Source organism: Callionymus lyra, chromosome 13, assembly GCF_982586985.1.
Source record: "Callionymus lyra chromosome 13, fCalLyr1.hap1.1, whole genome shotgun sequence".
Classification (NCBI taxonomy): Eukaryota; Metazoa; Chordata; class Actinopteri; order Syngnathiformes; family Callionymidae; genus Callionymus; species Callionymus lyra.
This window is the reverse complement of record NC_141830.1, coordinates 20743712-20758371: the sequence shown is the minus strand read 5'-3', so window position 1 is coordinate 20758371 and position 14660 is coordinate 20743712. Positions and strand designations below refer to the sequence as shown.

Genomic DNA, 14660 nt, shown 5'->3' with positions numbered 1-14660 from the left:
ATTGTATGTTTTTTGTTTTTGTTTGATTCTATGGTTTTTTATATCGGTTTTGATCAATAGATAACAAAAAATATTGAATGTAATGTAATAATAATGAATGAGAAAATATGATCATCTGCTTAAACATTTATTTTACTACACCTCAGTTGAAAATAACAATCAGTCAGATTCATACATTTGTTTTAAAAGTACATATATGTTCCTTTGTTGGTGATTTAAAGCAGGGCCACCTATTCTTTTTTTGCACCGTGGACATTAGATCGACCTTCAGATATAAAGTGTAAAAAATAAATCATATAGTTTGTGTTTCTCTCATTATCATGAGTCTACAGGTTTGAGTTAACTTGACTCAAATGGCTGTCAAAGACAAATGTTATTTCAGAAAAAAAATACCATGTTTTCTCTCTCTCAAAAAAAAAGAAAATCAATGAATAGAACTAAAAATTAAATAAATTGTTTGTTTCTTTTTGTGAGACCTGGTAACAAATGCCTCACGGACCCTGACCAGTGGTCGGGACCTTCTTTTGTGAAGAATCTGTTGATACGATACATATTATGATTGAGGGTCTATGTTACGATATATAATGATATATAGTGATACTGTAGTAACCAGGATATCTTTGTAGTATTGTCCAGTACTTGACTCTGGTGTTGCAGAATTTACAGACCTCATGACTCTTGACGAAGTCATAAATGCTTTTTATTTGTTTTGAAACCAAAATATGTCCAAACATCAGCTTTAAAAGCTGTTGGACTCACCGTATCCTCTAGTCCTTAGTCATCGCCAGTATCTCGCGGGATTTAATTTTTCCTTTAGCTTGCGGAGCACGTATTGAATGCATTAATAGAAAGACGTTTAATTGCAACACATATGTGAAAGGTTTGAACATTTGCATTTAGTTGTAAATAAAAATATACTTTTTTTTTTTTAACACACTTTATTGGAATATAAATCATAAAAACTATATTATAAGAATAAGTCAGTTCTGTTGAATATCGATACATACAAATATGTTGATATTTCATCGTATTTATATTGACTTATTGTCAAATATTTATCTTTATTTCAACATTTATAGGTAAATATCTAAAGTGAAATAATCATTTTAAGTATAAAAAAAAAGAATAACTGAATTTAAACATCCATTGACATCATGAGTAACATCAGGACGAGTGAGGTGATGAGTCTGTTTCTGTGCGAGCCATAAATCATCACATCATCTGCTACATGTGAACGACAGAAGAACAAAACCCATGTCATCGTACAGAGTCTGTGGTCTCAGAATAACTGCAGGCTACATTTTTGTTCTGGCCGTGTGTTGTCGAGCTCTGAGGGCATGCACACAGACGCACACACTGAGGACGGTCCTGCAGAATGGTCTGCCTGGAGCTTGTCGGATGGAAATCAGTAGGACAAGCATCATATGTTGGACTGGCGCGACGCCCCTCCGACTAAGGTTCTTGTCGGGTAAACAAACAGTGTCCCAGATTGACCGTTAATCCCCCCCAAAATTTTCCGGCCGCCTTTGATCACACCTGACACCAAACACACAAAGCACAGACCTACACGAGGTCAGCGAGAGACACACCTGACCCTTCTCCGTTAGTCACGTCAGGACACACACGTTGTCACTTCCACACCTGACACACACACACACACACTCAGGTGTAGCTGCAGGGGTCTCAGTTGGCCAACGGCATCCGTGGAGAACGACCTGGAGCAGCTGTGAGGTGAGGAGGTTTGAGATGGACCTGAGCCAGAATGAAGGGCAGCAGGACTTCAAAGGTAGAAAGACAGAAAAGATGCACTTTTCACTTTTCCCAAAACTTTATACATTTTAGACTTTATTTATCTTTGAGTTCCTTGAATGTTTAACTTTTGTTGCTTTTATTATATAACAATAATGTTTTATTGACTTACAATAATTGCATTTGACCATAATGGTTTTTGAAATCAAAAATTACATGGAACAAAATCAGTTCTTAAATGCTATAAAATACTATATATACAGTATATATATATAAATATTTTAGAATCAGATATTTTTTATTGCCATTGTTGTAAATACACTAGAATTTATTTTGTGGTGACAACATAAAATTACATATAAATAATGAAAAAAATATTAATAAAAAAAATTAAATAAAACAAAATATACACTGTGTATAAAGGAGGGGTGCAATTTTTTTCAACACGGATGTCGAGGGTTGTAACAAGTGATGTGTTGATGAATCTCTATGAAACAGTGTCATTATCTTCAGAGTCCACTAGATGGCATGTCTGCACTATTTTCCTTTGTTTTTAACAAGTGTTCTAATTAAACATCATTTTTAAACTGGCGCCACTTACTGACCTCTAAACAACATGACACTGTTTCATGAAGCTTCATCAACACATCACTAGTTGTAACCGTATTATAACACGCAGTTGGGCTATATAAGCACTCTTTCCCCATTCAAACCCTTCCTAATCCCATTACAGCAAATCCCTTGCAGTAGTTATCAGAGAGAAAAATATTTTCCGTAGACCAGGGGTGGGCAATTATAATTCTTCAAGGGCCACATTAGATTCTGTGAATGTTGTTAGGGGCCGTCAAGCAAAAAGAAAGATGAGAAAATCTCTCAAAAAAGGACATTTGTCATTAGGCCGTGCCATTTATTAAGCTAAATAAGCTGCAATTTTATTCTTGTATATATGAGTTTTTTTCAAAACATTTCTTCATCTAACTTAAAAAAAATGTTTTGAGGGATTAATATGTACTCGAGAAATTGCACACAAGAAAGGATGGAAAAGGTAAATAAGTGTGAAAATGTAAATTAATAATAAATACAAAAAACATTTGTTAATGCATTAGAACCTACATGATCATACTTTGACATATCGAGGGTTGCATAAATACAGTCAAAGGGCCACACTTTTCCCAGGTCTGTCGTAGACTCACTTCAAAAAGGTACTAAATTATAGCCGATATAACATATACTTGACATTATGTTTTTTGCTTTCCCATTTACTGTATTTTTGGGACTATTAGGAGCACTACACAATAATCAACTGAGTAATACTAGGAAATCATGCTATATACAGTATATATATATATATATATTTTTTTAATTTTTATTTACAAACATTTAAAACCCTTTATTAGTACAAAAACACTTCTGAATGAATGACATTGTTGTTCTTGTTATATCTTAAAACAAAGATAAAAGCCTGTGAGTCGTCCACTTGTAAAACTTTATTGACACCACAGTCTGAGACTCACATCACATGACCTGAACACACGCCTCATTGGTCACTTCAGGCATGTTCAAATAAATTAAAAATATATAATAACAAGCAGTAAAAATAATAATGAACAAAATAAAATAAGCGCAATAATAAGTGAAATAATGATATATATGTCAACAACAATAAACATTAGTACAGATTCTCTCCTCCCTGCAGCGCGGGTGAATAATGGTCATTGGTGATGTTATTCAAGTCATGACAAAACACCGCAGGTATCGTCTTCAGGAGGTGTTTTTAACTTAAACATCCATTTAAATAAACTGCAAAATCGTCAGCGAGTTAAACCTTAGACTGAATATTAAATAAAGGGTAATTCATTTCAACAGTGATTTGTGACAGTTTCAAGAGGAAAGAGACGAACTATCGTTCTTGATTGTTATTTTGTCATGCGTGTGCAAGTGTGACGTGTCAGGTTCTCAGTGGATAATGCAGCGGAATAACTGATCTTTCCTCCAACTCTTCTCCTGTTTTATGTTTCAATCGTTCACACTTCCTTATGCTCTTTGCTTTCATGCTTTACTTGTGTTTTCCCGGCACTGTTTGCTCCGTCTCTTTAAACAAACGTGGCTTGAAAGGCTTGGTTCGGCTCCTCCGAGCAAATGTCCTATAAGATCAGCCGGACTCTGATTTATCGGCCAATTCCAGACGTGCACTTGGAGAAACATCTCATCTTACATGTTCATAACATGAACGGGAAAAAATATGTTCAAAGATTTAGTGAGTAGATACACAGATAAAACAGGGGACTGGAGTAAAAGAGCATTTTCATTTCCCTATCAATGGGTTCACCTTTAAGATGGAAACATTACATTTTAAATAATACGGTTAACCATAAAGGTTTTCAGTTTCACACCTTTGCCTGAGTGGTCCCTTCCTCAAAGTATCAACTTATTAACATTAAGTATTTCAACTTAAAAACTCAACATTGCAAATGAGGTCTTATCCCTCTCAACACCCCTGTCAGTAACGGTGACCTGAACAGCTCCGGTAATGCTTTGCCGCCCAGTCCTTTTTTTGTTTAAGTAAAAGTAAAAGCATATTTTGTTAACAGAGTGAACAAAGACAAAGAACTTTGATTTACCTGACCGCACATTGATACAATATATATAAATAGAGGGCTGAACAATTAATCGCATTTGCGATATAATCACGATGTTCCAAAAATGCGATTATTATATTGCAGAGGTTGCGATTTTATTTAATGTTCATTTAATTTTTGAGCCGCCAAATGACTTGCGAGTTTGTGTTTTTCAACAGCTTTAGATCCTGACATCGGTTCATACATTTGAATCAATCACACAGTTCAAATAGTGTAGATGATAATATATTATTGTGTATGACAGGAAATGCACTTAAACACATGTGAAACTGCAAAAATATTCAGTAAGAAAAAGAAGAATGACTGACTAGTTTTTTCCCTTTTATTTACTCTGCACTGAAGTTTGTATGATTTATTATTAACTCATAAATACAAATGTTCACATCACACCTTTAGCACGTTTTTACACTAGTTTTTAGTATTTTCAGTGAATATATTATGTTTGTTTACAAGTGTAATTAGAGGAACTGAATAAACCTTCTTTATTTTAAGGTTTTCTTTATTTGAATTTATCATAAAAATTACTTAATAACTTTATCTTGAGAATCAAAGAGAAACACATTTTAATGTAAAGTTAATCATTTGTTGTATTAGACAAAAAAAATGCATAAAAAAAGAGGACAAAATCCCATATTTCGGAAAATAATCGCAATTATATTTTATATTAATCTTTCAGCCTTATTTAAATATATAGTACTGTGTAAAAAAACAACCTGCGATGTTGAAAAATGACAAAAGTTGCTCAGTGTCATTAAAAGTTATTAAATAGTTATAGTTAAAAGGAGACATAATAAAGTTGCAGTGATTAAAGAGACTTTTCCCAATTCTGTTTATCACAATATGACATAAATGTAATACATTGATTGTAAATAATGAAAGATATTTATAGTAATAATATACATTATCTTGGTCGCCGGTGTTTCCAGACCAGCCATGTCTTTAACAAGGCCTTGTCCTCGCTGAGCAGGCCTCGAAAGAAGCCTCAACGTTCTTCTCCCTGAATGACCGAGCTCCTCACCCTGACTCTAAGGATAGTCCTGTCCATCTTCAGACCATTTCTTTTTTGCTTCACCCACTCCTCAAAAGAATGACCTGTAAATTGAGTGCATTGCCCCTTGGCTCAGCTCTTTCTCCTCCACTGCAAACCCATATAGTCTCTACGAAAAGTCAATTGAAATGTAAAACAAAAGGACTTAAGTAAGATAATATAATAATAAATAATATAAACGGTTCATAAACCATTGAACCAGTTCTGTGCAGCAGTGGCTGTTTCTAGTTTTGTGGTCTGAAATGGATCAAATCCAGTTTCAGAAAAAAATGTGAATTTAATTTTGAATCTTCTCTGCTTTCGTGGGTTACTTGTGGACACTCCGGTTTCCTACCACAGTCCAAAGGCATCATGTCATTTGTTTACTCTGTCTTTTGCTGTCCTTTTTCCATTTGAGCCTGAGTTTCAACGTAAATTAAGAGGAACATGATCAATTACTGTTCGTACAGACTTTCTCGAAATGTGTTTCTCGTGGCGAATCATCTTCACGACCAGAGTCGTTGATGCTAAAAGTGCATCTATCATCCTTGAGCTCCGGGGCTGGTTTGTTTATGTTTATAAAGACGAATAATAATAATCGTCTTTGGCGCTAACCCCGCATGTAATCCCCCTAAAATCTGCTACAAATAGTAGAGAGATTATGCGCAATGACTTTTCAACGTCTGGCTTGCTGGACCACATTAACGTCAGTTAGAAAAGGAATTTATATATTTGTTAATCTTTCAAAGGGAGATAATAAAAAATGCATATTTATTTAAAAATGAAAATATACTAGATTAACTATTTGAATCATTGTCATTTATACATTTGCCATTCATTTTTAATTATTTAAGTATATAGGGTTTTTGAAAATACACATTGTTATTCAGTGTTTTATTGAATTGTTTCTTTATACATTTGTGTGATTGTTTTTATACCTAATTCTTCATCTTAGAATTCCTATCTCTCTTTCAGGGCTTTATATTTCAGTTATTCAGGCACTTTTCAAGTTTCTTCTTGTTGATCTTACTGTTAATTGCTCTTCAAAGTTTCATTTCCAAATGATGTTGTCATAAACCAGACACGTTCTTAACCTACGTTTGTTATCATACTTGTATTTTAAATGTTCTAGATTCTTTGAAAGCCTTGTTTAAGTTCTCACTCCTGACCATTCACAATACTTCCTAATTACTTCTAAAAACTCAGTTTACAGAGTTATTTGCGGGCCTCCTCGACTCAACGAAAAAACCAAGATAAAACTGTTTTGGCCAAAGAAATCCTTCTTGTGCAGAGGATCTGTTGAATCCTGAAAGTAACCTTTGTTGTCAGTCGCCAGCAGACTTTCATGCACAAGACCATGCAGTATAAATGTGCGAGCAACAGATCTTTTTCTTCACTTAACTCACCATCTATACTGAGGAAAACCTTTTTCAACTTCTGTAAAGATACTTGTTAAAAATGTATCAAAGGTAATCCGGGTCTTTTGGGGTGTGAATCATTATAGTGTCAAATGTTAAGGCTGGAATTAGTGATTCACAGTATAAATAATATACATATTAGCAAGAACAGAAGGGGCTCAATGTCCCTATTGCACTTTTATATCTTCAACACTAATACCATGTTTTACTTGTTACTGTTTTGCTACTTTTATGCAGGTCTGTACGTGGAAACAATAATAAAATATGAATTTAATGGAATAATTCAGAGAAACAAATAGTGTTTCCTCCACAAGACCATGCAGTATAAATGTGTGAGCAACAGGTCTTTTTCTTCACTTAACTCACCATCTTTACTGAGAAAACCCTTTAAGCTTGTGTGAAGATACTTGTTAAAAATGTAACAAAAGAGTCTAAATCTTTAGGAGCGTAACATTATAGTGTCAAATACTAAGGCTTTAATTAGTGATTAAGAGTAAAAATAATACTGTGTGTCAACATAGAACAGACTTTTCTTGCTATATGTTCAAATAGAACTTTTATATCTTCAACGCTCATTTTTATAAAATTTTGCTTTACTTATTACTGGTTTCCTGGTCGGTACATGGCAACAATAATACAAAACTCAATTATTATAGACACTAATAGTGTTGTAAATTAAAATTGATGCTTCTTACAGAAAATGTTTTACTGGTGTTTAACTTTACTATCTAAACATAGAAGACTCACCATTCGTTTGATTTGTATTCCTTTTAAATCAGTTCCTCATTACAACTGTGATTATGATTTTAATTTGCTTTTTATTTAATTTCCTTGAGATCTATGTGTATATTCTCGTCATTGGCTCAAAATAAGAGTATTATACTTTTCTGTCATTGAGTTTGAAAGCATTTTAAGTTCACCTTCAATATGTGGTATATAAAGTAAGAGGGTACAGGTACAGGTTTAAAAATGAACTCAAACTACTCAATTAATATATATGAGTTTCTCTAACATGCAACATTTAAATGTGATTTTAAGTACTTTTGTTTGGTTTGATCATCTTCATGTTTTTTACCACTTTTATCTATTTGTTCGGGTCGTCTTGACCCAGATATAACACAAGAGTTGATTACTGTCATATTGTTCAGTTCAGGTCTAAAGTGGGTAAAGGTTTTCGAACAGTTTCACTTTTCTAACTGGGAAGGATTTTATAGATATTTTATAGATTTTAGTTTCTCAAGGAATCATGCAAATCTGGAACATTTTACAAAATAAGAAACTCATTCATGGTCACAGGAAGTGAATGATTTAATTTACTATTTCTAAATGTTTACCAAATACAAAGTCAAAGGTTTCACTTATCAATTCAACTGACTGTTTTTTAGCTTTGCAGACATTTACATGACCTTGACCTTTTCTCATCCGAGTAGTTTTACATGTGTGTTGTTGCAATGAATAGCTAATAAATTGGCTTGTATAACTAGCTTTTGGGAGAATGTGTGATGTTCTCTCAAGCTGTCTATAACCGTCGAGGCGAGCTACCATTGATTTCTTAAATACTGCAATTACTGTTTCAAGGTCAAGCAAAGCACGAAGGTTGCAAGTTTACTTCTGGCTCGACCTTCGGCCTTTGTGTGTGGCAGGGTGTCACGATACTAACATTTTCAACTCAATAACATCTTTTAATACCACAAGGATGGGAGAAAAGACCTTCATATTTAAAAAGAAATGTTTGTATTAACAAGAAAAATGCAAAAGTAACCTTTTTAGGAGACAAGATAAATATTTAAAATAAAAAACTATTCATAAAGAACACGGGGGAAGTATATAAGCTAGTTTCAGACCTGAGGTGATGCAAAAAATATATAAAAATAATCAATAATAAATGTGTTTGTGGTTTGATCTGGGAACTCTGGTTTCCTCCCACAGTCCAAAAACATGCCAAAACCCTAAATCATCCTTTTGTGTAAGTGTGTGTGTGAGAGAGAGCACTAGGTTTTAGGGGTGTAAGAAAATATCGCATATATTCTTTTTTAAAATACTGTATTAATAATCAACAGCACTGAATCGATTTGCTAACTAACAATTAACAAGTATTCACCTGATTTTACTTGTATTTTCTCTCTTGCAAAATACATCCTGTGTCGAAATTCACTAATCTGATGTTAAAGAAGCCACAACATTGTGTGTTGACTATAAAATGAGGGAACAGATTCTTGCAAATACCTACATTAATCAGTTCCATGTTGAACCATGTGTTTAGTACCAGAACCACCACACGGTGAGAGAGTTTACAGTTTTGCTCTTTAAAATACGAAGTAGTGAAGTTGTTTCAAGGGCAGCACCAGCTCGAGTCGTTTCTGCTGAGGAAAGCGTTTTTGTTTTTCAAAATCCTTCTCTGGCAGAGAATGACTGGGAGGAGAAGGAACCAGAAAGTGATCAGCATGCTACCTTGCACCGGCGTGACGCGTGAGTCATCGTCAATCAACGGTTCCGACGAGTCAGCGTCTTATAGGAGCCACGATCTCGTTGAAGTAAATTAGTCGCCCTCCATTTTGTGACGCAGCGATGCTGTTCATCTGAACACGTTCTACACAACCCTCGTCTCCATGTCACGACACGGCTTCTCCACAACCACTGAGCTTCAGCCTCTCAGCAGGGGGTCCCAAGTTGCATACAAAGGGGCGGTTTGTGTGTGTGTGTGTGTGTGTGTGTGTGTGTGTAGCTTGTACTTTTCTACCCTCAATGTTGTAAATGAGTATTTCAAGTGCTGCTGACATAATTGTCACTCATCAACAAGAGTCAAACAAACACGCACACAAATACATGATGCACACACACGCATGTATACACATGCATGTATACACATGCATGTAGACACAAACACACACTCATGTAAGCACACAAACAAACACACATGAACACAAACACCCGCATCCACACACGTGCGTGTACACAACAATAAACATACATATACACACAAACATACACACGTATACACACATGTAAACACACACACGTACACACATGCATGTACACACACATACACATATTCATGTACACATTAGTAGCGAGTGTGCAAAAGTGTCATTTTAGATCAACATATTTTATAGTTTATTTGTGTTCTCTATAAACACAATAACCGTGACACAGTTTGGATTTATTATCAGTTTTTAAGGAAAATAATCATTGTTGGGTAAGTAGCTTCAAAATGGAATTGCATTATTTATGACTTATTATTAGTTACATAAAATCACTGTCTTTAAATGGTAATGAGCTAAACTACTTTTGCATTCACTAAAATATTGTTTTGAAGTTTAATACTGCAATATAATGGTCTATTAGTATTGTTTATTACAACCTTCATTCTGTTGTTCTGTCATTGTAGTATTATCGAGTACTTGACTCTGGTGTTGCAGAATTTTCAGACCACATGACTCTTGACGAAGTCATAACTGCTTTTTTTTTTTTTAAACCAAAAATATATCCAAACATCAGCTTTAAAAGCTGCTGGAGTCACTGTATCCTCTCGTCCTCGGTCATCACTTGGATCTCATTTTGTTTCTTCCTTTAGCTGTGGAGGACGTAACGACTGCTGCCATCTAGAGGCTGGAAGTGTAATTTCAAGACTGACATGAACAAATCCTGTCAATATTTACATGTTAATTTTAAATATATTATGAAAAAACATTGCATTATTTAAATGGTTTTGATTTGTTCATACACCATGATTTTTTATTATTCTAAGTTTGTTATTATTATCATTTAATAGTGATTCAACCTGGAATTTTAAACCCTGGAAACTTCCAGTTTCTTGTTTTGACTCGTAGTGTAGAGTCCATTGAGAGACTCAAAGTGCAGCGAGAAGTCGACTCTCTCTCCCGGCTCTACGCTCATGTAGGAAGATGTTACTGCGAAATGACTGTAGACTTCCCTTCAAAGGAGCCACCGGTCCGCCCGAGCACCATCCAGAGACCAGCGCTCGTCCAACCCTCGTCCAACGCTCGTCCAACGCTCGTCCCCTACTCGCTGTTGAAGTGAGAAGTTTCTGCATTCGTAGGCCACAGGTTCAACAGCGGATTCAGCAGCTTCAGGCGAACACTTCACAGACGCGGCAGAAAAGCTGCTTTTCAATATTGATCACACACACACACACACACACACACATGCAGAGAAATCGATGCACAAACGCTACACTGGCTGTGTACCAAGTAGTCCTCCTGGTGTTTTCACGAGTATCTGCATGACTGAGAAACCAGAGTTGAAAAAGTTGAATCACCAAAGTTCTCGTTTTTTTTTCACCGATGATTTTTTTTCGTTGCGAGCCGGGGCGGAGGGTCGGGCGACACGGAGAGGAGGAGAGTGGGCGTCGAGGAGGCGTCGAGGAGGCGTCGCCGAGGCGTTGTCGAGACCAGAAGAGAGGAGGGGATTAGGGTTGGCGGTTCACTGTCGAACCAGCATCGATACAACGGCAGCATTTGCCTAATCCCTCGGTAATGGCAGCTTAGCCGCCTCCTCGGACACACAAACACTCGCCTCCTCCTCCACTCATTTACATAACATTAGAAACATTAGGGCGGCTCCGACAAGACCCCATTATTATGAACATGTTGGTTTTGGGTCCGGTCGCGCCGGGCCCCGGGCTCTAGAGCCGAGGGACGCAGAAAGAGTGAGGACATCACACGGGTTGGTCCAACTTTTTGTTGCTGAAGTTGGACGGTGAAGAGCTTGTTGAGACTCGGTTTCAGCATCTTTACTTTCAGTCTCAGCTGTTGGTCTACGTGTTTTACTTCTATCCTACAACCTGCATATATCAGCCACAAACAAACATTGTGTTTTTGACAAGAGTGTAGTTTTTAAGATGCTTATTTTTTCCAGCTCCGCAGATCAGTATCATCTCTAATTAATTTAATCAATATGTTTTTTTTAAAAACAACTAATTAATAACATTTCATTCAACCTTAAATGAATCAACTTAAACATAAAATAACATCTTTAATTGACATTAAATAGTTAATAAATTAACTATTACCAGGTTTTAAATGAATCATTATTCATTATTTGACCAACGTGCAAAATTAAAACAGTATAAAGTAAAAACAGTATTTAGTAAAAACAGTATATAGTCAAACAGTATATAGTAAAAACAGTATATATTAAAACAGTATATAGTAAAAACAGTATATAGTATAAACAGTATGAAGTAAAAACAGTACATAGTAAAAACAGTGTATAGTCAAAACAGTATATTTTAAACATTATAAAGTAAAAACAGTATATAGTCAAAACAGTATATAATAAAACATTATAAAGTAAAATCAGTATAAAGTAAAAACAGTATATAGTAAAACAGTATATGATAAAAACCGTATATAGTTAAAAACAGTATATAGTCAAACAGTATATAGTAAAAACAGTATAAATAGAGATTATTATTGTTATTATTATTATATAGTCCAAGCAGTATAAAGTAAAAACAGTATATAGTAAAAACAGTATATAGTAAAAACAGTATAAAGTAAAAACAGTATAAAGTAAAAGCAGTATATAGTAAAAACAGTATATAGTCAAAACAGTATATAGTCAAAACATTATAAAGTAAAAACTGTACATAGTAAAAACAGTATAGTAAAAAAAGTATAAAGTAAAAACAGTATATAGTCAAAACAGTTGTAGTAAAACATTATCAAGTAAAAACAGTATAAAGTAAAAACATTATATAGTAAAAACTGTATATAGTAAAAATACTATATAGTCAAACAGTATATAGTAAAAACTGTGTATAGTAAAAACACTATATAGTCAAACAGTATATAGTAAAAACAGTATAGTCAAAACAGTATAAAGTAAAAACAGTATATAGTCAAAACAGTATAAAGTAAAAACAGTATATATTAAAACAGTATATAGTAAAAAAAAAACTGTATATAGTCAAAACAGTAAATGTTAGGCAAGGTGTATTTTTGAGGATTAATTTTATTATTGAACAACAACCATGCTCTTAATTAACCCAAAACACTCATTAATATCAAAGGTGAATATTTTTGGAAGTTGGAGCAGGGCTTTTTTAGTTTTAGCTATTTTAGGAAGATATCTGTGTGTGCAGGTGACTTTTACTGTGCATAATTATTAGGCAACTTAACAAAAAACAAATATATACCCATTATAATTATTTATTTTCACCAGGGAAACCAATATAACAGTTCAACAATCACAAATATACATTTCTGACATTCAAAAACAAAACAAAAACAAATCAGTGACCAATATAGCCACCTTTCTTTGCAAGGACACTCAAAAGCCTGCCATCCATGGATTCTGTCAGTGTTTTGATCTGTTCACGATCAACATTGCGTGCAGCAGCAACCACAGCCTCCCAGACACGTTCAGAGAGGTGTACTGTTTTCCCTCCTTGTAAATCTGACATTTGATGAGGGACCACAGGTTCTCTATGGGGTTCAGATCAGGTGAACAAGGAGGCCATGTCATTAGTTTTTCTTCTTTTAGACCCTTTCTTGCCAGCAATGATGGAGCATTGTCCTGCATGAAAATCATGTTTTTCTTGAAGGATGCCGACTTCTTCCTGTACCACTGCTTGAAGAAGGTGTCTTCCAGAAACTGGCAGTAGGACTGGGAGTTGAGCTTGACTCCATCCTCAACCCGAAAAGGCCCCACAAGCTCATCTTTGATGATACCAGCCCATACCAGTACCCCACCTCCACCTTGCTGGCGTCTGAGTCGGACTGGAGCTCTCTGCCCTTTACCGATCCAGCCACGGGCCCATCCATCTGGCCCATCAAGACTCACTCTCATTTCATCAGTCCATAAAACCTTAGAAAAATCAGTCTTGAGATATTTCTTGGCCCAGTCTACAAGTAGACGTTTCAGCTTGTGTGTCTTGTTCAGTGGTGGTCGTTTTTCAGCCTTTCCTACCTTGGCCATGTCTCTGAGTATTGCACACCTTGTGCTTTTTGGCACTCCAGTGATGTTGCAGCTCTGAAATATGGCAAAACTGGTGGCAAGTGGCATCTTGGCAGCTGCATGCTTGACTTTTCTCAGTTCATGGGCAGTTATTTTGCGCCTTGGTTTTTCCACACGCTTTTTGCGACCCTGTTGACTATTTGAATGAAACGCTTGATTGTTCGATGATCACGCTTCAGAAGCTTGGCAATTTTAAGAGTGCTGCATCCCTCTGCAAGATATCTCACTATTTTTGACTTTTCGGAGTCTGTCAAGTCCCTCTTCTGACCCATTTTGCCAAAGGAAAGGAAGTTGCCTAATAATTATGCACACCTGATATAGGGTGTTGATGTCATTAGACCACACCCCTTCTCATTACAGAGATGCACATCACCTGATATGCGTAATTGGGAGTAGGCTTTCGAGCCTATACAACTTGGAGTAAGACAACATGCATAAAGAGCATGATGTGGTCAAAATACTCATTTGCCTAATAATTCTGCACTCCCTGTATAGTCAAACCAGTATATATTAAAACATTATAAAGTAAATCGGTATATAGTCAAAACAGTATATATAGTCAAAACAGTATATATTAAAACATTATAAAGTAAAACGGTATATAGTCAAAACAGTATATAGTAAAAACAGTATATAGCAAAAACAGTATATAGTGAAAAACAGTATATAGTAAAAACAGTATATAGTAAAACAGTATATAGTCAAAACAGTATATAGTCAAAACATTATAAAGTAAAAACAGTACATAGTAAAAACAGGATAGTAAAAAAAAGTATAAAGTAAAAACAGTGTATAGTCAAAACAGTTGTAGTAAAACATTATCAAGTAAAAACAGTATAAAGTAAA

General features: G+C 35.0%; 1 long non-coding RNA gene across 1 annotated transcript; it reads right to left on the bottom strand.

The window, feature by feature from the left end:
• Positions 1 to 12798: 12798 nt before the first annotated feature.
• LOC148067739 (uncharacterized) lies at positions 12799 to 14301 on the bottom strand. The gene is made up of 3 exons (XR_015713224.1): positions 13715 to 14301; positions 13550 to 13584; positions 12799 to 13451 (listed from the first exon to the last, which is right to left on the bottom strand). It is a non-coding gene; the product is annotated as an uncharacterized LOC148067739 (long non-coding RNA).
• Positions 14302 to 14660: the final 359 nt, after the last annotated feature.